This window comes from Peromyscus leucopus, chromosome 19, assembly GCF_004664715.2.
Source record: "Peromyscus leucopus breed LL Stock chromosome 19, UCI_PerLeu_2.1, whole genome shotgun sequence".
Taxonomy (NCBI): Eukaryota; Metazoa; Chordata; class Mammalia; order Rodentia; family Cricetidae; genus Peromyscus; species Peromyscus leucopus.
Window position 1 is genome coordinate 41447648 of NC_051079.1, and position 24979 is coordinate 41472626.

A 24979-nucleotide genomic window follows, 5' to 3' on the forward strand; every position below is an offset into this window, starting at 1 on the left:
AGAAAGACATTTGAGAGATATTAACCTTGTTAAGAACAGTTTTTAAAATATTTAAGTTTATAAGGCTATGGAAAATTTTAAGTTTATAAAATGCTCTATATTGTTAATATTTGGACTTAAAATAAAAGGCTAAAAATTAGGGCTTTAGAATAGCTTCTGACTCCATGAGTCTCGACCCGTTGGGGGTTGAAAAACCTTTTTACAGGGGTAGCCTAGGACCACCTGTGTGTCAGATGTTTGCACTGAGATTCATAACAATGGCAAAACTGCAGTTATGAAATAACATTGAGAAAGTTGGGAACCAGTGACTTGGAGAATATTTCTCCTTACCCAAGGTCCATTCAGGCTTAAGAATGTCATCTAGCCTTCTTGTGTTTGCTAAGTTTGTTAAGCTTAAGCTATTTGAATAAACAGACTCATATGCACGTTTTATATTGATATTTTGTTTTGATTTCTTTACTGAACCTGTATTTGATGCTAGAAGAGCTTCAATTTAAAATCATCATTTTTAAGGCGACTTATTGTAGACTGTTAGAGAACATAAGTAAATAGTCATAAATAATCAAGTTTTTTAAATTGTTGTCATGCTAAGTACTGATGTAATTGATTACAGGGATTACAGCTTTACTCAGTCCCTTGCATATGTTTTCCGGGTTAAGCTTAAAAACAAGTAACTAGAAACAAAGCTTGTCTATTCAGATATACCTGGACAGTCCTCAGATTTCAGAGATCTGCAGAATATGGCATTTAAAATGTTGATGTAAAAGCTTATTATATCAGACAGACTTCCATATCCTAGCAGTGACCTAAGGTCTCCAAAGAAGATTGAGTCCTATCATTAGTATTTGTGAAGTGGGGAATGTGAAGGCAATACAGACTCAGTCTCAGGGTAGGGCCACCATCTTAGACCCCCTGCTGTACTCAGTTCCAGGAAGGACCTCAGGAATGTGCCATGACAACTACAACAGATACAGGACAGTATCCTCCTGTAAACACTCTGTCTCCAGTTTATGGCCCTAGAAGCTACTAGATAATGCTGCTGAGCAGCCCAGATAATCCTGTTCAGCAGGTTGCGGTTTCCCACCCAAAGTCTAACCCAATGGTTTCAAATGTGGTTTCGCACCCAAAGTCTAGACCAGTAGTTTCAAAAAAATCACCTTGCTCCATATCCCTTCTACCCAATCCCAAGCTGCCAATTCCTGGCTGTAGTGGGTAGCCATTCCAGCTTTGATCTGGAAGTTCCAACCCCCATTGAGGCTTCGGCAACTGTCATGCCTACAAGGCAGGGCCAAGGGAGGACCCTCAAGACCCGAGATCTGGATGGGCCAGCTCGCTCTCTGTTCCTGGACCCTGGACGGTGGAAGTTGACCGAGCAGAGCTCCAGAGAACACCGCTGGATTGCGATACACCTTCCACAGACCCCACAACCTACCTATCCCTTCATTTGTAAGTTACCCACTAAATAAATATTCCTTTTAACTACGTGGAGTGGCCTTAATAATTTCACCAATGCTGGCTTGTGGTTTTTACCTATAAAAACTCTCTACACCTGGGATCGTGGCCCACACCACATTTCCCTCCATCTGCTGTGTGGTGGCCCAGGTTGAACCTGACAATAAAAGAACCCTTATGTGCTTGCATTTGAAATCAGTTCCTTGGTGGTCTCTGGGGGTTTTGAGAAATGGGTACAACAATCTGAGGCAGAGTGACTTCCACAGTGTAGGTTGGTGGGTGTAGTGTTCATCTGCCACCAAGCACTGATGTAACAGCCCCCAAAGTGTCAGGTAACCTTTCAAATTCATGACCACAGAGTGTGAGCTGCAAACCTAGATTACCAATAGTTTGGTGTTGGGTAGATACTTGAAATGAAAAAAAAAAATGTTGCAAATTGCTGTTTTTAAGAATCAGGGTTTCTTTTTTTTTTACTTCTTTAACAATGGGAATTATTTGTAAATATTGAAAAGGTAAAAGCCTTTCATCTTCAAAATCATGTAATCCTGTATGTTATCGAACACTACGTTTTATTTACTCTTGATTGTTGTGCACAACTGTTCCTGCCTTTTGTCACGTGACAGTTCAGTCACTCTTAGCTAAACTCGAAACAGTTTTGGAGTTCTGAGAGTATCATTGTGCTGTGCCTGTTAGACAAGCAAGTTGGTCATGTAAAGACAGTTCGAATGCAGGGTTTGGGGTAGGGAAGAACAAAGGGGTGATTGACATGGCTGTCACGTTACAAATCCTGGAGCTAGCCATTGGGATGCAGGTAAACTCAAGCAGAATTCTTGAGAAGCAGTTTTTGAAGGTCCCTGTGGAGCAGTGAAGCCACAGACCTGGACAACAGTTCTTCTGAGTTGACAGCTTAACTGAGCACTTGAGCGAGTGCCCGATAGATTGTATTTGCTAGAACAATGGTTCTGAACCTGTGGGTCCCAACCCCTTGGGGGTCAGATGACCTTTTCACAGGGGTCGAATATCAGATACCCTGTATATCAGATATTTATATTACATTTCATAACAGTAGCAAAATAACAGTTATGAAATAGTAACAAAAATAATCTCATGGTTAGGGGTCACCACAATGTGAAGAACTATATTAAAGGGTCACAGCACTAGGACCATTGTCCTAGAAAGTGGGCTGATGCCTTGCAGTAAGTGTGATGCTACATCTACAAATGTGGCATTGCAGTGGCGTGACAGATGTCATTCCCCTGGAATACTGAATTCTAGTCGCCAGTTTTCACTTGAGAGCAAAGCACCCCGGAATTCTGCTTCAGCTGCCCTCCAAGGCATGACACTCCAAATATGGTACCTTGGCATTTGAGAAAACTGCGGAAGCAGGAAGGCTACTCTCACCTTCCCCTCCCCACATCCCCCTGAAGCAGGGCATGAGATCTCACGTGACAGTAAAGAGTATCCTTCAGACAAGACCTCATGCAGCCCTGGCTGCCCTCAGACTAGCTAACTTTGTAGCTGAGAATGACCTTGAACTTCCGATCTTGCTGCCTCCACCTCCTGAGAGCTGGGATTTCAGGTGCATACTCAACACTCAGTTTGTGCAGGGCTGGATGTGACTCTCAACCTTGGTGCATGCTATGCTAGCTGTCTGCTCACTGATCTAGCTCCCCATTCCATCTCATAAGACACAGGAGGATGCACACACACACAGGCTAAGCTAAGCTCCTTCAGTTTATTGCCTTTGGATTACCTACCCTCTCCCCTTTGTCCAGCCATACTTCTCTGCGGCTGTCCTATTCTTCATCAGCTGTGTATAAAACTCTGTGCTGACATGCTTTGGGGCTTCATTTCCTTATGAGAACTCTTGGGTTACATAAAACCCCTATCAAATAAATGTGCATGCTTTGCCCTTCTTAATCTGTCTTTTGTTATAAGGTGTCTTAGCCAAGAAGCTGACTCATATGAAAAAGAAACTATTTAGGACACCACAGAGCCCATGATAGCCCTGCTGTCACACCAAGGTAATTGTCTGCTTGTAGCAGTCCAGGTGGTAACCATGCCGATGCCAGGAGGTCAGAACTTCCCCTCAACGGGCGACACGTGCGTTACAGAATCCCTGGCAAACTGCAGCACCCTACAAGAGGGTGGGTCGCCTGTGGGCTGGCTGAGAAGCCTGCAGGCACTTTTCATGGTGAGCAAGAAGTTGAAGAGGGAGCCTGCTGAAGTGATGAGGGGTCTTCTGTGAAACACAGGCTCTGTGGTTGCTCCAGCACGTTGACAAAAGCTGTGGGAGTGAGGGACAGCATTGCTCTAGCTTAGAGGTCTTTGTGCCCAAGCAGGATGCAAGTGAGCCCTCTTCTACACCCAAAGAACATTTGGTCATTGCTGCTGGCAATGGCAGGGGGAGACCACCAGTGCCATAAGAAGGCACAGCTGTTTGTGTGTGTCCAAAATGGATGTCCACAGGCTGGGTCTCGGCCCAATATTGGTCTTTGAAAAGAACCTCTATAGTGTGGGAGGACATTTCAGTCTTACTTGTTTTAGTTGTTTGAGGTTAAAAAATGAATTTGATTCAATTGAGGAAAAATCATAGGGGAAGTTAGGTATTTATTACATAAGATAGTGACTCCAAATCTGGTGATCTTTGGGCCATGATTCTGAAGTGAGACTATAGGTCTTTATCTACTGAGAAGTACTTTCATTTATTTAATGCAAATATTCATTTTTTTCATTTGCAGACAGTAAATATATATATGTTACTAATAGTTTGATGAGAGCTAAGCATATCATTTTGTAACAAAAAGCCAAAAGAGACATCATACTTATGGCTTCATGCAACACTGTAATTTTTGCGGGGAGGTGAGGGAAACAGGTTTTGCTATGCAGCCTAGTCTGGCCTGGTCCTCTCTACTCCCTCTTTCAGTCTCATAGGTGCTAGGATTACAGGCATGAGACATCATGTCCTGCTCAGGTAACACCCATCACATAATGTATGAATTTTTTCTCTCCTTTAGCAAAGGTCTACACTGTAGAGTCATTTTTGTCCTAAAATGTAGAGATGTGCCTGCACATGCCACAATGTTTACAGGTGGGTGGTAGCTTACATTGGGGCCAAATTCTAAAGTCAAGCAAATCAGAAATCAAGAACCATAAACAAACCCCTTAAAAGCTTTTAAATCAATAATAATGATAATGATAATAATAATGCGTGTGTGCTATATGCATATGTGCATGCATCTGTGAGTATGCTTAATGAACCTATTTTTAAAGAGCAACAACTTGTTTAGAAATGTTTTGCATTGCTATGGATTTTAGTTTATTGATACAATTTTAAACTTAATGTAATACAAGTTTAAACTGTATATATATTTCTACTCTCGTTTGAGGTGTTATGTTTATGTAACTCATTTAGATTGTAATGGATAATTAAAAATACAGATTAATAGTCTTCTATGATAATTAAACTTATAGTCATGTTAAGTTTTCTAGGTATACATAGATATAATTCAGTTAGATAGGTAATCTTCAAACACTTCAAAGACCTACAGAATATGGCATTTAAAATGTTTTAAAAATTGAGACTTTCTGGACAGTGAGACATGTCTACTCCTGGCAGCACTGATTTACTTCAGAGAGGAGAATGGGCATAGAAGACACTCTATATGGAGTTTATCTTATTCCTGGCCAAAATAGTCATTTGGGCAAGAAACTGTTTTTGCCTGGACTGCTTGACAAAATGATGTACCAACTGGACATGCAGGACCCATAGGAAGGTGACCACTGAACTTTGCTTGGTGAAGTGGTCCTTCAGGTTCCTGCTTCACAGAGGAAACTACCAGACATTCTACAGGACACAGAGAATTGACTGAGAGACCCGAGGCCTGTGAGCTGAAGACAGATGCCCCAACTTTACAGAAGAACTTTGGATGTCTGTCCAGGCTGCCAACTGTCTCTGTCTACTCTTGCAAGACTCCTGAAAGTTGCTTGTGTCCTTCTCCTGTTTCTCAGGTAATATTATATCCTTCTGAAGTCTTTGATGTGTTGAATACTAGATAGTTATAATTCCTTCAGTTATGATAAGGTAAGTTAGATATGAAACCTTAGACTCACAAATATAGGATAGATAGAATATCTTCTTTAAATTTGCCAAATACAAACAGACTAGATATAACTGTAGTTCTTGCTTGTTAACTTTTATGTGTAATTTTACTATGTTAAAGTTAAAACCTTCCTTTTTGAAAAAAAAAGAAAGAAAAGAGGAAGTGCTGCGGATATCGCTCTGTATGCTGTGAATGTGTTACTCTAATTGGTTAATAAAGTGCTGATTGGCCAGTAGCCAGGCAGGAAGTATAGGCAGGACAAAGAGAGAGGAGAATTCTGGGAACAGGAAGGCTGAGTCAGGAGTCACCAGCCAGACACAGAGAAAACAAGATGTGAAGGCAGAACTGAGTAAAGGTACCAAGCCACGTGGCTAAACATAAATAAGAATTATGGGTTAATTTAAGTGTAAGAGCTAGTCAGTAATAAGCCTGAGCTAATGGCCATACAGTTCGTAAGTAATATAAGCCTCTGTGTGTTTACTTGGATCCGAGCGGCTGTGGGGGCTGGGGTTGGCAGAACCCAGAGAGAAACTTTCAATTACATGTGCTTGCCTGTGCAGGTGCATGTGGAGGCCAGCGGTTGATGGGCTATCTTCCTCAGCTGCATTTCCACCTTGTGCTTTTTAGGCAGAGTCTCTCATTGAGCCCAGCTAGCCAGTGAGCCCCTGGGATCTCCGTCCCCCTCTTTTTTTAAAAAAAACTTCTTTATTGAATCTTTGGGGGTTTCTCATCATGCACCCCAGTTCTGTTCACCTCCCAGTCCCCCCATACTCCCCCTCATCCTTGTTGCATCCTCCCCCCACCACGAAAGAAAACAAAACAAAGTAAACAAAAGCAAGAACAAAAACAAAACAAAAAACCCCAAATAAACCAAGACAGAACAAAAACCACACCAGAAACAGAAAGGTCTCTGCTTCTTCTCTTCTGATCTCCATCACCTCTTCATCTGTCTTGGTGACATTGGAGGCTGCGGGGTGTCATAGAGTCTACCTCTTCATCTGTCTTGGTGACATTGGAGGCTGCGGGGTGTCATAGAGTCTACCTCTTTGTCCCATCAGTTTGACTGGCAACTGTTCATTGCCATGAGTCATTGGTCTGGTTCAAGGCCCCTGGTTTTTGGTACACCATCTTTACTGGATTCTCACCAGAGCTCTTTTGGGGTATCCTCTGTCTTAGAGATCTTGCAAGTATCGTTTCATAGGACCAGTCCCTTCACGAGCTCCAGCAGGACCTAGATGGAGTAGATGCTAGGGTAGGTCAACCCAACATCCAGTTGTGGGCCTGAGTGTTAGCTGGGCAGGTCAGATGGAGCCACTGGGGCCACCCACCTTGTGTGCAGTAGTGAAGTCAGCTCTCCTACATGCATGCCCTCATGGTAGGTTCATCCTCACCTGTGGTGAGGGGTGGGGGCCCTGTCTCCCAAGTGCAGAGGCCAGCTCTCTTGCTCTAATGGCTCATGGTAGGCTAGGCCAGCTTTCCTAGGGCAGCGAAGGGCAGGACTGGCTCAGTATAGCCCTCTGATTTCATTTCGCGTGATTCCTAAGGCCTCCTGAGGTGACACAGGCCACAGAGACAAACACAGACCCCAGCTGCAGCTGGACCATGAACCCAGACATGGTCCTTGGCAGCAGTTTAGGCCCAGACGACATCCTGGCTCTGGGTGGAAGGAATGGCCACCCAGGTGGGGATGGTTCCAGCAGACATGTGGTCGCTGGACATCACCAAGGCCTCAGGTTGCCGCCCCAAACCTGGGCCTCTATGTGACTGCTAGTGGCTGTTCTGGTGGAAGCTCCACTCGGCTCCCCTCCCCCATCTCTCTCTCTCCCGGAACCCTGCCCTGTCTCAAGCCCACCAAACATCACTCCTTCCCCAGAGATGCTCAAGACCACTCCCACAGGGTATTTAAAGTGCACCTCAGAAAACAGACATGTGGTTTTCCGGTATATCCCTCCCCCCACCCGTGGGGAGGACTGGAAAATCACCCGTGAGCGCTTTACCCATAAAACCTGGGCTTTTCACTTAATTTGGTCTGATTTGGATTGGTGCATCGGTGGAGAGACTTATGGGTTGCAGAAACTTTTCAGTGGCCATGCGGGACCGGACCTCAGGTCAGACCCCCAGCGGCGGTAGGACCGTGAACCCTAACATGGTCCTTAGCTGCAGCTGGGTCTGGACATCACCATTGCTCTCAGAGGCGGCATATCCCCAAGACACTAACTTGGCCCTTGATCTTGGGTGTCTGTATGGCCTTCGATGGCAACAAGAGCATCAGGCATTAGCACAGACCCTGGCTACCGTGGGGCCACGGACCCTGACATGGCCCTCAACTGCAGCTCGGGCCCAGACATCGCCATATCACTGAGTAGCGGCGCAGGCCACTCAGACATGGATGCATCCTGGTCCTCCGACACCAACCCTGACTCAGGTGACTAGTTTGACCCCGGGCTTCTTCATGGCTGTCAGTGGTAACCGGAGCGACATGTGTATATCAATCTGGACCCTGGCCGCTACAGGGCCACTGACCCAGACATGGCCCTCAGTAGCAGCCTGGGCCCGGATAACACCCTGGCCCCGGGCAGCAGCACAGGCCACCCATATCTGTATGGCCCCCGCTGTGGCGTGCCCCCCCCCTGACTCCACCCAAACTGCAGGTTCCATCCCAGATCCCAGAGCTCTGTATGGGTCCTAGCAACCTGTGCCACAGAGTTCAATGCAGACCCCAGCTGCAGTTGGTCCATGGACCCCGGCATGGCCTCTGGCAGCAGCTTAGCCTGGTCGATATCCTTGTTCCGAGTGATAGCTCCCGGCACTCAGATCAGGTTGACTCTGACAGCAGTATGACCCCTGGACACCAACAAGGCCACAGGATGTGGTCCAGACCCCAGGCTTCTTGTGGCCTTTGATGGAACCATGGGACGTGGGCATCAACATAGACCTCAGCTATGGTAGGACCATGGGCACATATGGTCCTTGGGTGCAGCCTAGGCCTGATAGGTCTTTGTCACCATGGCCCTAGGTGACGGCAAAGGCCACCCAGATCAGTACGGTCCCAGTGGCAGCATGGCTCATGGGCCCGAACTCGGACCCAGGAGGCGGCCCAGCCTACTGCAGTCAGCATGGCAAAATCGATGGTAAACAGGAACCATGGATATCAACACAGAACCCGTAGACTACTGTAAGACCCGAGACCCACACACGGCCCTTGTTAGCAGCCTGATCCGGACATGGCAATAGTCCCGGGTGGTAAACAGACCTTCCTCCTCAGTTTACTCCTCATCACCTTCACCATAGACCCAGGCAGCAAGCTGCCTCCAACATCTGCCCATCTCTTCATCTACCTTCTTCCTTTATGTCTTCCCATGGCATATGAACCATTCCAATTCTCTAACGCTCCCAATTCTCCTCCCCTTATTTCCTTAAAATGAGGGGGCCCACATGCCTGACCCAAGGATCCGGACTGGCTTTCTTCTCACTTGCTGGGAGATCCCAGCAGGCTAGGCCCAGTCAGGAATCTCCTTTTTAATAGCAGCTTTGGTTCATGTTAAAGCTGAGATGTGTGTAGAAAAAGGCTAATGTTTGGGTATTTACATCATCCCTTTTGACATAGACGGCAGCCATAAAAAATCTTGCTGGGCGGCAGTGGTGGCTCATGCCTTTAATCCCAGCACTCGAGAGGCAAAGGCAGGCAGGCAGATCTCTGTGAGTTCGAGGCCAGCCTGGACTACAGTGTGAGTTCCAGGAAAGGTGCAAAACAACACAGAGAAATGCTGTCTTGAAAAAACAACAACAACAACAAAAAACCCCAAACAAACAAAACAAAAACAAACTAAACACAAATAACTCTTAAATCCTGTTGGGATGGGGGTGGGTGGATGATTTTTATTAAGTTTCTGCTTTTGGACAAAACTTACCCATTGCTTTTTTTTTTTTCCGGTGATGATGGGAATTAAAAGGAATAGCCAGCCATATGGCATCTCACAAGGATTGCTCTCCAAAGGTGGTGTAGAATGCCACAGGGTTCACCTGCAGTCTCATGGTTTTGGGGTACATCATGAAATGAAGACTTCGGTCCCTTTTCTCCTTGTCATTATGCCATGTGATACCTTCCGCTGTGGGCTAACAGAGTATTTCCTCACCAGGTACTAGCAGCTTCATCTTGCTTCCCTCCCTCCAGGGCTGTGAGCTGAAATATTTTAACCATTATAAATTATCCAGTCTCAGACCATCCACTAGTGAAGCACAGAACAAATTGGTAAAGGGAACGAAAATAGATTACATTTTCCTAAGCTGATAAAGTAGGTTCGCCACATTTCCCATGAAATTGGATTTTATAGATAGTTACATCACATTAGTTGCTTCTTACAGGCCACTTTGTATCTGTGGGATATGTTGGTGTGTGTGTGTGTGTGTGTGTGTGTGTGTGTGTGTGTGTGTGTGTCTGTGTGTACATGTGTCTAAGTGTGCAAAGATATCTGGTATAAGCCATTGTTGATGCGTGAGGAGAGTACGACAGATTTGTCTGGAATTCCCTGTGCCCTGAAGGAGTAGGTCCTGCAGAAGCCATTCCACAGCAAGGCAGAGGAGCCTCCTGTGAAAGGTCAACCTGACGGGGGAAGGGTCTGGCACTGGGAACGAGGTCAGGAATGGAGGCTCAGCCGTGGTGGTGGAGAGGGCAGACCCAAGGATGGTCTTGAACTTTGCACTCCAGCCCAGCAGTTGTTAGACTCTTTCCTGACACCTTTGGGGAACAGAGTTAGCTGTTCTGGAAACTCTGAAGACCATGTGATCCCCACATGGAGGTCCCCTCAAAGGACGGAATGAGACAGAAGCGTGACTCACAGGAGAGGAAACTCTTGACACACCAGAGATGGCGGCAGCTGAGCATTATGGATGACACGGGCATCATGCCTGGAGACGCCTGCAAACGGTGAAGTCACAAAGCACCGAAATTTGAGTTATTACTACGAACGGGATCACATCTGTACCAGAAGGATGATGTGGCCAAGAGAAAACTCCATCTCCACCTCTATTATTACACTCAGAATGGTAATTATTCGTTCACACATCTGCTCCCCTGCTGTGCCGTAAGGCCCTGAAGGCCAAGAGACCACATTTTATTCACTTTTGTTTTCTAGAGTCTTGCCTTTGCCTCTGGTGGACAGTAGATGTTCATTAAATACAGTTTTTAAAGGGCAGAAAGATTTTGCTCTATTGAGGGTTACAGGAATAACCATGTGAAATGTAAAGTTGCTTGGTCAGGTTTGGGCTAGGTTTTTTTTTTTTTTTTTTTAACCATTGTAGCATCTTCTCTCTCGCAGGTTAGTGCTGTGGATGGGATAAGACTGGTGAATGAGCTTCTCCTGCCTGATAGGAAACTTTCAAATTAGAATTTTAAAAGGAATCTCCAAATGTCCCATTAGATTAGAGCAGTCACTTCGTTTCTGTATTTACTCATTTTTATTATTTATTTCTTTATTTTTGAGAGGGGTTTGTATCAAGGAGAAAGGCAAACATTTCAACATCCGGAGCTGGAAGGCTCACAATGAATGCAGCACACTATACAATATAAGCCTTGGTTTCTCAATGCCCTGGCCTGGCCCCTCTACACATCTGCTTTCCTGCGGGGAGAGGACCAGCGAGGGAGCCTGGAGAGGAGGTGGCTGGGTTGTGAAAATAGAAACGGTGCAAGAGACCGAGAGACCGAGAGACCAAGAGACCGAGACCTAAGGGAGGTTAGCAATGGCTGGGCTCAGCCACTTCCACAGCTCTGCCACATTCCTCAGAACAAACAGCTATTAAAATCCAAGCACACAAAGCCTGTAGCCGGCTTAGTAATGACAAGCGCTGTCAGCACACTATAATTAACACGGGGTGGTATAATTTATAAGGAATGCACTATGCAGTTCAACGCCAACCCGGGGGTGGGGTGGGTGGGGTGGGGGAGGGAATATCTGCCGCTAGCCTGCAGAAACAAAAGTAGCCTCCTCTTTAGATGTAAGCAGCTTTCCTTCCAAATGCTCTTTAATTAATCTTTTTTCCCCCCACTCCCAGAAGCCTCTTTGCTCACCGAATTCTGTGCAAGGCGAGAGTGAGCCTTGCCGGTGACCCTTCACCTCCCCTCCCCCTCCCGTGTTAATCAAGAAGGGACGTCTCAGCAGATTGTCTTCACTGTCCATAATTAAGCAATTCTGAATGCTCAGTGAAGCTCCAATGGCGTGGCACAGAGCCCAGGAATATGACGGCTAATGGGATGAGACCAGCACTTACTCTGCCTCTGTAATAAGCGAAGGCTTTTTGCTTTCCAGCGGAGGGCAGGAAGAGAGGGAGGCAGTCACCAAGGAGAACCACAGTGACAACAATGACAACATGGGCTTGTTGGGCACGTCTCTCTGCCTTTGAGGACTGGCTCCCGAAAGGAACCCGCACCCTAACTGGAAGGGATGACCTCTTCCTTGGCCCTGACTTGGTGGCTACACTAAACAGTCCCAGAAAATAGCTGTCATGGAAGGCTTTCTTACATCTTTCCCTCTCTCCTCTGTCTCCTGCAGACCTTTAAGCTGGCTGAAAAAACTGCCTCAGTCCTACTTCCCTGTTGAGGAGGATGCTTAAAAATGGGCGTGTTGCTTGCTTTCAGAGTCCGGCTAACAAGAGTATTGTCATAAAGGACCATTTTCTAGGTCTGTGGTCTTCCTCCCCCCCACATCCATATCTCTTTACTCTCTGTAAAGAAACTGGGGAAGCTTGACTATGAAGCAAAGAAATACAACGATACACGTCAACAGTTATTTTTAGCCTCATCACCTTGCGTCGCAAATTAAACATGCTTGTTGGTTTTGTCCATGGAAGAACTTCATGAGAAAAATCTCTGGGCTGCCTGAGCTGTGGGAATAGCAGGCTAATGTGGTCTTTAAATGATCCTGCAGAGGAGAAACATATCAGACATTCATCTGAGAGGAAACCAAGCAGCGCCATGCATCTGCACTCTGTGCTGTGAGACATCATGGCGCAGAGGCACAGGGAAGGAATGCCCCTGGGATTCAGGAGCCAGTTCTCGGGATGACTCACCATCCTTTAGAACAGCGGTTCTCAACCTTCCTAGTGCTGCGACCCTTTAATACAGTTCCTCGGGTTGGGGCGACCCCCCCAAGCATAACATTTTCTTTGCTACTTCATAACTGTAATTTTGCGACTGCTATGAATTGTAATGTAACTATCTGTGTTTTCCAGTGGTCTTATGTGACTCTTGTGAAAGGGCCGTTTGAACCCTAGAGGGGTCACAACTCTCAGATTGAGAACCACTGCTTTATGCTGTAACTGTCTGCAGAGAGATGCTATAGAGGAGGACCTCGTGGATTTAGGTTTTCAGGAAGGAAGGGTAGGGTGGTGGCCCCATAGACTTGGCTTTTCAGAAAGGCTCTGGTTTGTAGTTTGGGTTTAGATCCTGGGCTCTGCTACCAACTTCCTTGAGTTAGTCCCATGATTCCTTGAAGAAGCAACCAGAGAAATCTTTCAGTGTCTTGAGGCTTTCAGATTCAAGGGTTTTGTGAGAAGCTTGGTCAGCATCCCAAATTCTATTTCTTGGGGGGGATTATGTTCTTAGATTGGAGATAGCATCTGGCTCCTGAGTGTGTTTGCTCTAGATTCCGCTGGGAATGCAGGTGTTTCCTTGGGAAATAGGCTGAAAACAGTGTGAACCCCTCTGTTTTTGAAAGGCACGGCTTGTTGTACTGGAAGCCTTCACTTCCTCCCCAGAAGGACGAACATAAGTCCTTTCATTTACATCCATCATATTTTATCTCATATGCAGAAGCCTTTTAATTTCAGCCGAAATCGCAACATATGTTATCTTGCTCCAAAACAGCAAACGGTGGCTTAAAATATATGCATGCATTTCAAGTGCTCACTATCCAAACAACATATATGTGTGTGTGTGTGTGTGTGTGTGTGTGTGTGTGTGTGTGTGTGTGTGTATTTCCCCCCTACTCATAGGGCGCATATTTCAGCAATTTAAGAGAAGGTTTTCTTTCTTCTTTCTGTTGTTTTAAAGCAAGGAAGCACAAAGCAAATGTAACGAGAATCCAAGAGCATTTTGTAATTCTTGAAAGGTTAATTGTACTATTTACAGACTAAACTGTAAAGCAAAAACCCTCGGCATGACCCTTCAGGGTCACCATAGTAATAGCAACCTCAGTGGAGCCCTGACCAGTCATGAATTACTGTCTGTGATACCGAGGATGCTGACAGTTCAATCACAGCACTGTTTCAATAGAGAACTCCATATATTTAAAGCGCTGATACTGTTTTCCCTCTAAATGACAGCCTTGACAGATGGGCCGAAAGCAGCGCAGACGTTTGAACAAGGAAATAGAGAAGGAGCCTGCTGGAAGCTGGGCTTCATGCAGCCAGCCGAGAATGATGAATAGAGTGTGATTGTGTCTGACAGGTAGTAATATAACTATTCATTCACCGCGGAACACCTGGAGCACACTATATTAAATGGTACAAGATGGAGAGATTCTGGGACAAGAATAGGAAGTGTGGATCCCAGGCAGAGTTTAGGTACAGCAATATAAAGGGTCAGGGGTCAAGCAATATAAACTGCCTGGGAGAAGGCTATAATTAAATGATTTGCTTACTAAAGTGTTTCTAATGTTTTGCTAACATGTCGCCAGGATCATTACTTCGGCATGTCTGAACACTTCAAATAAAAAGGCAGCCTCCCCCCACCTGCCCCTCTCTTTCTCCCTGGCAACACGGTGGTGATTTCTCTCCCTAGTTGGTCTCATTCTCGCTTCCTGCCTCTGCTAGGGCTCCCAGTGATAGTCCTGGAGAAGACGAGAGAAAGGCCGAGTGGCTAGAGGGCCATCTTTCTGATGGTGTTTTGTGGGGAGGACACAGAATGGGGGCAGGGTTATCGCTGGGTCACAGAACTGGTGGCTTCCTCCAGATGTGGGGGAGGAGAAGGGCAGCTGGAGGAAGAGTGGGCTTCGGAGAGGGAGAAGGGCCGTGTCTTCTCACACTCACCTTTCGCCTCCAGCATCAGCCAAGGCACTGGGATGTTACGGAGCAGCAGAAGACTTGTTTTGAAAGCCGTGTGCAGGGATGAGGAGGCGCGGGGGGGTGATGAGGAATATTGGATGGCTTTCGGAACACCTCCCTCCAAGCTTCCAACGCGTCTACGACTAAATATTTCTACACCTGCTTTTGAATCCATTTTTAATTACGTCGTCTCACTTGTCACGCTCTGAAAGCTTCATTTCTAGAAAGTGTCAGGTCACGTAGCAGAGCTGAGCTGATGCTTTCGGATTGGGTGTTTTCCGTTATCTATGTGTGACTGCACTGTGGACCCCACACATCTACAGAAGTTCAGAGAGCACCAAGTTCTCTGTGTGTGAGGAAATATTCACAGACACACTCTCCAGTCAGAATCCCCCTACCCAGGAGGCTGTTGTCCCGGACCAGTCTCCTTCTAAAATCCCTGGGAAGGAGCCCGCTCAGCAGCAGCTTTTCCATGGGCACCTGTTCATCAACTGCCACGTTAAATTAGTTTTGCTTGTCAATTTCTTTATTCACAGAATCCTGTGGCAGCTAAGGAAGGTTACAAGGCTTCTATCACTGTCCTGTTGGCTGGGTCCCTCTGGGACTGGGAGGCTGGCCACTTTTGTCTTTTCAAACCCCACTTCCCCCTCGTGTCTCCGAGGCTGATTTACCTGCTATGAAGCCTGCTCTGACAGTGAGCCCACCGCTCTGGGAACCCGGCTTCCCAATTTCAAATCTGCCTGGCTCATGAAAAATGCATTGCAAATAGGTCCGTTCTCTTCGCTCAGCCGGCTGCTGAGTGAGAGCATTGAGTTAACACTTACAAAAGATTCTGCACATGGCCTTCTGATGAGCTATGGAGAACAGAATCCACCTAAAGTCCTTCCATCCCCACACGCGCCTCCCACATCTAAATCCTCGCCTCCTACCCACCCCCCCTCACACACACAACCTCCTTTCTCAATTACTCAGCTGTTTTAATTACTATGGGTTACTGAGTTAGGAACATGCCTATGTCTTAAAGATACCTACAGACATGTATATTTTATCTTATACAGGAATATTTGACAGCTGTGACAGCTCTATTCTTAACCTCAAAAGAATAAGTTTTAGTGAATTGGGCAAATGTGCACTATCTTATTTGGTGAGTGTTTTGTTATACTTGAAATGAAAGTTTATCAGAAAAAAAATCTCATGTTTTTAAGCCTCATTTAAGATTTCTCTAACACATTAGACTTCCTGTGGACATTTGGTGCACCAGATTTTTACAAGCACACAACCAAACGTTTCTCATTCTTGTCTACCTTCTTTAGAAGTGGGCTCTTTTGACTGAACTGGGCACAGTCACTGTGTAGCCTGGTCTATCCCTTTTTTTCCTCCAGTCGAGAGCCTGCATGTTGCTCGTGCAGCCAAGAAGGGAAAAGGGGCTGTTTTGCAAAATAAGCAAATTGGATTATTCAGTGTGTAAATAGGCGCTCGCTCTCTCTTCCCATGTAAATCAGGAAAAGCAATTTGCTTATGTAGGGAAAAAAAACACTCTGCACTGCTGTTCACAGCTCCCCTGTCTTGGCTGGCATTGGGGTTCATTATAGGCGAGAAAAAGGAATTTGCTAGCATCCATATGGCTGGAGACAGTAATTAACTAATTTGCTTCCATTTTCCACAGCTTAAACAAGGTACTATGAAAACTATTCTGTTGAGTAATTTGAAATCTTGTGTTGTATTCATATTAAGATGTGGATATGAACACTAGGTTCTGGAGTCTCTATCATCCATTAAAAGGAAACTACACCCAACTTTGACCAATAATTTATGATTTGCGTTTAGACAGAGTCAGACATGTGCATCCCAAGGACACAGTGAGCCTTGGTTTCCTTTAGGGAACAGTGGTCCACGGTTACCATGGTTAAATGGGGGCATCATTTGAAATAGGAAGACGCTGCATCGCTTCGTTTGCGCACTGAGGAAAATTGCTAATTTTTAAGAACTGGTTTTGTCTCCTGAGAGTAAACCAGAAATGTGGTTAAAATTAATATGAGCAATTTAGCAGTCTTAGACTCACGCTGATTAGGACTCCTTTAATCATCGCTAAGAGTGCGGAATTACAAAACCGTAGAGTTGAAAAGAGTCTTAGCCGGCGTTTTTTTGTCCTCTTCTCTTATTCTAAACACGAGCGAGCTCGAAGTTGTGCATTACAGTGCTACACAGTGGCTGGTGAGAGCGAGAACCCATGTTTGCTTCAGCTGAAATCAGGGCCTGTTTCACCCTCTGTGGCAGGAAAGAGCTGGGGCGTGAAAGCTGCCTTTGGAAATGTTGCCCAGGTCTGTGAGGGACTCCATGGTCTGATGTTAAGATGGTTTCAAGTTTGTTTAAAAACCTACAATGAGCATATGTAGGAACGGTTCATTCATATTCTTACCTATTATTTTCTTTTTCTAATGATATCAAAGGTGGGCATTTTTTTTTCTTTTTATTCTTGCCTTCTATTAGTCAGGATGCAAACCCCAAATGGTTAAGCAAAGAAAAATGGAAAAAGCATCCAAAAGCTCTGCGTGAGAGTTGTAATCTCTAAATAGGGGGTCTTGCAAAAAAGGAAATTAAAAGACAAGACAGACAAAAAGAAGAGAGAGAAGAGGAAGAAGAAGGAAGAAAACAAGAAAAGGTGGAAAGAGAGGACGCGGTGGACTGGGGGCGGGGTGGAGCAGGAAGGAGGAGGTGGCCGAGACGACCTCGGGTCTCAGGGGCAGAGTCTCATGTTTGATGTTCTGAGCCGTGTTTGACCAGAGATTATGATTTTGTCACACACTTCTGGATCAGCGATATTTGTAGCGCTGCCCGCACCAGCCAGGACAGCATGCTCTGAAGCAAACCACAGTGTCCCTAGGCAGAATGAAGTCAGGTCTATAAAAACAAACCAAGCATACAGCCAATAAAATGGCAGAATCACATCTCCCCATATTTTTAATTTATGGGGGCAAATTATAGGGGATCAACTGAAGGAAAAGCGGATTTAATGAGGCATTTTGCTTAGCATTGTATTTGAAAGTGCAAAATGGCATGCCTGCAGTGCGAGAGGGGAGTGGAAATACGGTAAGAGAGCACTGTGCTAGAGCCTGTGGGTAAATATTGGGCTTGAAGATGAACAGCTGCATTTTGGAAGTATTATTGATTGAAATTTTCTCGGGGAGCACCATTTTAGGACACATCTACAGGGTTTATTCCACACAACAGAGCCTTGAAGTCTCAGTGGCAGGATCTACCTTGCTTGGCCATCAGACTTCAATTAGATAATGACCATGGCAAGGAGTGAATAGTCCAAGAGTCATTCATCTTCCTCTGTAGACGTCACGGTATGGTGGGTGTTTCTGATGCTCCGTGCACACTGAATCAGGTCATTGCTGAGTCTGTTGGCCTTTGAGAGGGGGTGTGCATTTCCATGTGATGGTGTCCCCCTCCCTGTTCCTCTGCAGCAGCATGTATTGTTCCCGATCCCATATTGCACTGGGATCCGAATTTATGTCCGTGGATTAGAAAAGCAAGGGACACCGCCGCAGTCCATAATCAGCTCATTAGCATTCTGCTCGCGTGAGCCCGTGTGAGTACAGTTTTCAACGGCCCTAATGTGACAGGTAATCATAAATTAGTATTTGCTTTAGACCAACAGCGGCGTACACAGCCTCCAAGCTGAAGGGGAGTGGCTCCGTAAGTAGTGCAGGTCTGTAATGAAGTGGTAACTCATTAAGCAGATACCACCTCCTTCACTGAGCTGCCGAAAGCCGCAGACAGCGCCAATGGAAATGTTTCCACAGAACACTGCAGTCAGCCAGGAGAAGTTCGGGTTCATTAGCTGTGGCACAATCTACAGGAATTAGTCAGAGTAATAATTAAATAGTTGCTTGCTAATTTATCATTTTACATTTGTTACTACATTTGCATAATGTGTGTCCCCACCCCATCCCTGGTTACATTGAAATTAAAATGCTATCATCTATGTGTGAGAAATGAAAATGCTGCTTTTTTTTTTTTTCTTTCCTCTCAAAGACTTATGAGAAATGGCCTGCCTTTGGCAGTTGGTTGGTGATAGCCTTGCTTGCCTCAAACATTTCAGCGGGAAGCTGGGTCCCTATATCACATTGGCATTGTGCCGTATTGACACACAGTACTTGAGAGGCCATCCAGGGAGACGCTAACAGCCCAGTCCTGTCCTTAAACAACTAGGGGTGCACTGGGTAGAAGAGAAAGCCAGCAGCCCATATTGCTAATTTAGCCTGCTGTTCGAATGAGCTTTGCATGCAACTCTGCAATCTCAGTGTCCACAAATAACAGAACCCTAGAGTGACATGTAATGGCCTACAGAGGTCAGGAATGGCTTCTCTGTGGGCTTGCTGGGGTCCTGGCGCAGGATCTGCCTTTCCTGAGGGACAAAGTCACACCACCTCCTCTTTGCAGGGAAGCAGTTGTATGTAAAACTGTTGGAAAGCACTGAATTTTGCTTGACTTGGTAGATTGAGGCTTTCGAGAAGGAATTAGAAAAAAAAATGAGGTCTGCACTAAAGTGTTCTTATAGCCAAATGGTTCAGAGGATGAGGGATGGGAACAGTTAACAGCAGGAGTGGGTAGGAAAAACCAAATTACAATTGGAAGGAGACACCCTGCTGCTTACAGGTCCTGGTTCTGTTTGGCTTGGTTAATGATGTGGTGATAAATTATTCAGCAGAACAGCAGAGAACAAGGACAATTTTCAGGGTTTTAATTAATTATCTCTTATTGTTATTGATATGGGGGTCTCTTTATAATGCAAAATAAGCCAAGGAGTGCTTTCTCTGTGGGCACAGTCTCTTCTTTCCCAGGGAACTTTGGTCTCCCTTGCAGTCTAGCCTCTGAGGACACTGAGAGGTAGAAACCAAGTGTCATGTTGGGCTAATGCCAAAGGAGAATTGTCCTTATCTGCTAATGTTTGGTCAGAGTAAGACGACAACTGGAGATCACAGTCCTCTCTTCTCTCTGCATCCTTGTCAAGACCATTTGTGCCCCTGATGCTTTCAGCCCCACAAACTGATGAAGCATTCCGTGACTCTTACGTCTTAGAGTGCATGTACACAGCACCTATCTTCCTGCTATGTTCTGAGAGAAGGTGAAGACAGAAAAACATTAGTGGCCAATTAAAAAGGAGGATACATAAACCGAGAAGAGGTGTAAAGCACATTACGTTTATGACAGAGCAAGCAGGCAATGCAAACTGCCGTTCGGTGTGTTGGCAGGGCCATTAAAACTTCCTGGGGAAGTCAAAACAGGCTTTGTGGAAGGAGTCGCAGAACATACATATCGCCTCAGCTCTGTCAGCGGATTTAGGCTAGTAGGATATTAATTTTTAAAACTGTAAAATAATTCATGGTAGAGCCTGTTCACAGATTTGTATCTGTGCAGTGGCATCTTTTTCTTTCACTGAGTGTTTAGGGAAGCTACACATACGTGGGGCCCTATCCTGTGTCCTAGGAGTTAGATGCTACCTGGGCTGGCTTGTCGAGCCTATCATTCCCCTGACCACAGTGATCAGGACATGTCTGGGCCCAGGACCGACAGACAATTAGAACCTCCCTGAGACACCAGCTAGAGTGTATGGAAAAACACCAAGATGCTAGGGACTGTTCACTGGAAGGCTTCGAGCCCTGGGCTGTCTCTGACTCTGGAAAGAGCTTGTCTAAGACAGAATCAAACACAAAGAAAAGCTGAAAAAGAGATAGCAGAGTGAGCCAATGTTTCCCTTTCTTGTTTAAGCATTCTGTACTTGTTTTCTAGTGCTGGTAACTAGGAGAATATTCTATATTTTAATTACCTAAAACCTTTATTTCATGGGGGAAACAGGTACCATTTGCAGAAGGCATACCCTATTACAGTGCCTTTTTCTTGTGCGCCAAAATCAATGTATCTCAGGTTTGTTCTGCAATCTGAATGAGTCCCTTTAAATGGTGGTGGCTTACAATATTACATGATAACCTTTTTACACTAACACTAATCACTAAATGAATCAACAGTACAATGTCTGAACAAGTAGATTGTTGAGTTCATTTTGAGAAAACCAAATGTTTATGGTCCTCATCTTTAAGCATTTTTAAACATCCCAAATAGCTTCTGCCTATTGTGTAGCACCATTCTAAGGACCTTCAAGGCTGATGAAATAAGCTCAAATTTGGCTCCAATCTGTAGACATGGGGAAGCCAATCTATCTGCCCATAACCCATATTTTCTTCAGGGTTCTCACCAAACTTGTTGCCCTTACCTCCAGCCTCAGCTCATTTGACCAATGTTTTGTCCTTTCTTCCTAGACGTAAGCTCCTTGAAGAAGTAATAGTATTCATTACTTCCTATAACTGTATCCCCAGACCCGACATAGAACCTAGAACAGGACATATGTATGGGAGATTATATATGTGTATATGATATGTGTATAAACTGATAAAGTTATTGAATGGATCATCTCTGTTTATGTTGGACTTCAATTAAACTCATGAGGATGCAGCTGATGTTTTCTTCAATTTTACATTTTTCAACATCATTTGGATATGGTCAATAATTACATCATGGCTGCCAAGGTGGATTAGTAGATGAGGGTCGCTGCCACCAAGGTTGATGACTGGAGTTCTATCCCCAGGACACAAGTGGAAGGAGGAGAGAATTGACTTCTACAAATTATCTTTCGACCCCCACAAGCATGTTCTGGCACTTGTGCCCCCTTCATAATAAAGAAATGTAATGAAAATAATTCTATAATGATAGTACTGATGTTCTAATGGGACATTTAGTTAATGTGCAACTGCAAGCTACTGACTGGGCAATGAATGACAGGGACGTGAGTTGAATGCCATCTCAGAAATAAAAAACTTAGAGTACTACTAACTAAGCCTGAGCCAGGGGGAGTATTCCAGAAAATATAATGTGTATTTGTTTGAACATTTTATCAAAGGATACTTTAAAAGGTGGATTCCAATAATTCAGTTTTGCTGCATAAGAAAAAGCATAATGTTTGGATCAGAGATAAGGAATGTTTAGTGAACTGGTTGCTTGAAAGAGAGGGTATATGTGTTTTCAACAGGCTTAACTATCATAATTCAATAATTTTCAGTTTCCACTTGAAAAATCTGACCAATCTTGTTTTTTGTAGCCTGGGGATGTAGCTCAATTTGTAGAGTGCTTATCTAGCTTGTACAAGGTCCTAGGTTGAAACCCTAGCACTGTATAAGGCAGCTGTGGTGGCATATGCTTGTAATCTAACATCTGGAGATGGAGGCAGGTGGGCCAGGAGTTCAAAGCCATCCTCAGCTATATTGCAAGTTCATGGCCAGCTGACAATACTTAAGATGCTGTCTCAAAAGCCGGCAGTGGTGGCACAGGCCTTTAATCCCAGCACTCGGGAGGCAGAGGCAGGTGGATCTCTGTGAGTTCAAGGCTAGCCTGGGCTCAGAGTGAGTTCCAGGAAAGGCCCCAAAGCTACACAGAGAAACCCTGTCTCAAAAAGCCAAAAACTAAAACCGAAAACAAAAACAAACAAAAAAAGATGCTGTCTCAAAAACAAACAAACACACAAATCCATTTTATAACTTTATGGAAGGTAGGAATGTATAAGTTAGCCTTAAGTAATAATTTGAACTTCAACTTGGAGGTATCCTATGACTACAGACCTTTGTATTTCCTCCTGTCTGCCACCAAAGGGAACTACACAGTAAAACAGGCACTCATTGAGTCTCTTCTGAAAGTGTAACTGGGAGCATGAAGCCCTCAGCCTCCCTTAGCAACTGCTCTTGAACCCCTTCCTGTGACAGTCTACATTGAGTTAACTTGTTGGTTAAGTCCCTCATCTTTCCACATTCAGGACCCACCAATCCTTGGGTGGGAAATGACCATAGTAAGGGCAATCTCAGGGTAGTGCATGCCATGATGGGGGATAGTGAGTTGGCATATAGAGAGCAGAGAAATACATTTCACCTTCATTGAGTGTGAAACACAGCACAACCCGCACTGAATAAAATCAAACATTATTTTATCCTGAAGGTTAGGGTCTTCTAGTCACTGCCAAGTTTCTCCTTAGTGCTAATTTAGGTTTTCTTCGAAAGCATGGGAATGATAGATCAAAGGTCAAGATTATTATCTTCAGCAGTTGTATGACTGTAAATTTAGACATACTTTCATCTTTCTTGGTCTGTTTCTCTATTTTCATTATAATCATCTCCAAATGCTTTCTACAGAAATGGCATTTATTCGTCTCATAAATGGCGTGTAACATGGTGATAACGAACACCTTTTGACAGATGTAAACTTCTAAATAGCTGCCACTGACTCTGTAAGCTGTGAGTTTGGTCATTGTTGCTGAATAGAAATCAGGAGGAGGGCAGATTGTCTCTCACTACTTCCTCAGCGGCACCGAGTCATGGATACCACTTCAACTTTATTTATTGGGGTTTTGACCTGCTGAAGGATTTTCATGGCTGCTTTGTAAACTTTTCTAAAGGAGAAATTTTAGAAAGAGGCTTGCCTGATTAAATATATTTAGTAGATGGCCAAGTGTTTCAGGGGTCTGAAGTTTTTTTTTTTTTTTTTTTTCTACTCACAAACCCACTCTCATTAGGGATGGGGACCCGGGAGAACTGCTTGTGTATCACAGTATATTCCAAAATATGAAAACAGCCATGTACAAGATCAACCATTACTGAAGACAGTGTCTCATGTGCAATTTAATATTTCCTTATACTCCAGCACGGAGATCACAGAGATAACATTTACCTACAATTGGTCTTGTACCCAGTGCACTTTAGAAGTACAAAATTCACTTAGTAAACAGCTGGTGTGTGTCTCTATTTTAAATTGAGCTCCTTCAGTACTTTGAAGCATTCACAGTAATGGCTACTGGAAGGTGATCAATTTCATATTAACCAGATATGATGCCTGTGCAATCAGCTTGAATTCCTGATTCTCTAAATTGCAATCATTACAGTTTATGGATTTGCTTCATGTGGTAGTATTACGTTGAGACCAGTTTGAAAACTAACCAAGACAACCTTATCGCGATTTTTAAGAAGAGAAGGACTATCCCAAATGATTTAGTTTATGGAAACCATGTTTTGGTCCTCACCTTTAAAAGCCCATTTGGTTGTTGAGGGTTGATGCTTACTCCGTTTGAATTACACATGTGCACTAAGAACACCGAAGCCTGCATTACTGAGTTAACCAGCAAACCAGATGCCTTTGCTTTGGTGTTATGGTACCCCTCTTTCTGTTTGCTTTTGGCTGCTGTCTTAAATGTGAATACACTCCAGGGGAAAAATCAATGTCTCCATTTCTCTCACTCTACACTTCAGTATTGGCTGAGTGTTGCAATGTCAATCCGTGTTCCTAAAATAAGCCACAAATTACCTGATGTCCTAGGAAAGAAGATGGGGCTTTTGGTCTTAAGATGTCATCTAAGGGACCCTAGCCAATCAATTCTGGGCTACTCAATTTATCTGCCTTCAAAGGGTGAAGGACTGAGTCGAAGCTTTTTCAGATTGGAATCTGTAGCTCCAGAGAAACTTGAGTATTTTGACCCTGAGGTCTCTACTGCTAAGCCAGTCTTCTTCCATCTGACAGTTCATATTTGTTGAATTCCATAACCTTGATCCTGGTCCTGTTTCCCAGTGAAATGTGTCATCATTTTTGTTTGCTTCTTAAATGCTCAGCATATGTGGTGAAATAGATTTGCTTCTCAATAGGAGGCAAACCACAGGGACTCTGAGACTATTTTTTTTTTTTTTGACTGCAGTGGCATCTGCAAGCTGCTGAATGTTCCTTTTATGTGGGCAAGGCTGTCTAAATAGGTCACCAGAGCAACAGTGCTTCTTACATGTGTGCAAGTAGCTGAGGTCCATTTCAGATATGCTGATCTCTGAGTTCATTCATTAACTGCTTCTCTGATTATCCCAACCACTTGCAATTGTTGGAGTTTACACATGCCTTCCAAAGTCCCATGTTCAAACTCAAACCCCAACGCAACAGTGTAATACGTGGACCCGTTGGGAAATGGTTAGGCCATGAGGATTCTGCCCATGTGAATGGGACTGTGGTACTATAAAAAGGCTTCACACAGAGTTTATCCTTCACTGTTCTTCTCTATTCCAATATGTGAGGACTAGGTGCTCGTTCTTGCTGGAGGATGCAGCATCCTGGTGCCATCTTAGAAGTGAAGAGGCCAGGCACTCACAGACCTTGCCACTGCTTAGATCTTAGACTTCTAGACTAACAAGCTATGAAAAATTAACTCCCGCTCTTTATAAATTACCCGTTCTGTGACATCATCTTACAGTAGCACAAACAGGCTGACACATCACACTAATCCATCATGCCAGTGGTGGTTT